Source organism: Typha angustifolia, chromosome 15, assembly GCF_048772165.1.
Source record: "Typha angustifolia cultivar Huaian chromosome 15, ASM4877216v1, whole genome shotgun sequence".
In the NCBI taxonomy this organism is placed as follows: Eukaryota; Viridiplantae; Streptophyta; class Magnoliopsida; order Poales; family Typhaceae; genus Typha; species Typha angustifolia.
In genome coordinates, this window is record NC_133253.1 from 9,372,803 (window position 1) to 9,374,857 (window position 2,055).

The window sequence follows — 2,055 nt, forward strand, 5'->3', positions numbered from 1 at the left end:
GGTTGCTCTCATAGTGATTAGCCTACGGATCGTGTATAGGCTGGCACAAGTCTGCAGATCTAGTGTGTACAACAATGACGTTCTTTATCTTGAGGAGGACGTTGATGTTCTCTCTAATGACTGATTTAAATTTAGTGAGAGAAGAGCATGACCATTAGTGATGTGAGATCCTCTTATGGGACTGGAATCAATAGTGTACCATCTTGTGCGCCCCTGATCTCATATTTTGTTAATAAACCGAGTAAATCCATAGTTGGCTTTGACTAAATCAAATCGATAGTGCTTTTTCTTACTACCATTGATCATGTATGGCTGAGGAATATTGGCTCTGGCACTAATGTTACAATCCTATATTAGTAAGTAACCAATCTTAGGTAAAATAAGGGCGATTGCAATGAAGTGCCCTTGGGTAAGGCTTGTGCACAAGGGAGGGAGGTCAAGGAGGCTATGGTTGCTCTCGAGATGGCTGGTCTTGGCCATGGAGATGGTGGTGAGGCACGTGAAGGTTCAATATGGAAAGGAAGGGAGAAGGATTAGGGATTATTCGAGGGGGGAGGAAGAAGAGGGAGTGAGAAAGGAGAGACTAATCAGAATAAATTCAACACATACTCGATTAGATTGCACTACATATATTATATGGAGGCTAACCCAACTAGTCCGACTAACTGACTCGGCTAAGAGCAATTAAAAGAAATGATAAATTAGTTTGAATTGATCCATACATAAACCCAAATTAATTAAAGAAGGCTCTCTCTCTCTCTCTCTCTCTCTCTCTCTCTCTCTCTCTATATATATATATATATATATATATTAGAAGTATTAGATCAAGATTTATAAATTGATGTATTTTCTACTGATCAAATATATGATTCATTCAAACTGGATTCAAGAAGGATCTGGTTCAAGCTTTAAATAGGCCTGACTTTGAAATGGAAATACTTAGTAATGCACATGTACCCATTTCAGGATAAAAAAACTACCCATATAAGCAGAAAATACAAAGGTGCACTTATAGGAGTACATTTTGAAAATATAATGAGGATTAATAATGATGTTTTTGGTGCTAAGTGAAACATTTCAAGGTGTCGAAAGAGAAAAAGGCAGGGTTTAAGCTATAATAACCATATAAGTCAGGGCTCCGAATATAAATTAAAAAGAAAAAAAGAAAAAAAAAGAGTGCCCCCTAAAACAAAAGAAGCTTTCCACAATAAAGTTAGAAAGTAGGTGGTTATATGGTAAAAGAAACTACAAGGATAAGAAAGTAAAAAAAGCAGAGTGCCTCTTTCACAGTTCCCAAGAGTCTGCAGGTTAAAAGACTGGTCAATAAAGATACCAATCAAAAAGAGACCTAAGAAAGCATTTTAACAAGTTTAAAACCTCTCTTTCTCTGTATCCACAGTTAAAATTTATAGAAATTTACAAATAACACCCTTTTTTTTATATATTTATTATTTATAAATCGAGTCAAAAATATCTGGGTTAGATTTGAACATGACAATATTCTATTAAATAAAAATATTTTATTTTTAAAATGACTAAAATGCCCTTATCTCTATAGAATATTTTTGTAATTTTTTCTAGTATAGTTAACTTAACTCAGAGAACCGACAAAAAAGTTTTTATATATATTTAATAAATTATAGATTCGATTTGTAAATAATAAAATATAGAGTGTAAATTATAATTTTATTATATAAAATTTAGGGCAGTCACCGGTGAAGCTGGTACTTTGGGTACATTCCTAAGTTCTCTCACCTTTTCATTGGGAAAACTACTGCACAAAATGCTTAACTACTTCCCCAATACCATATGCCATCATGGCCTGAAGCTTTTTTCCCCCTTCACACCTTCACACCTTCACACAAAGTTAAAAGGCTTTGGAGTAATAAATGTGATTGCTTTTCTTTTTAAACCCAAAAAGAAGTGAGATTTCCTTCTCTTTTCCTCTTCCTTTAGGAAGGAAGGTTTACTATGTTGGAAGTGAGATGTATCCTAAGCAGAGGTGGAGCCTTTTATTAGTACACCTTTTTATTACTAAGTAACCCTTGTATTGAG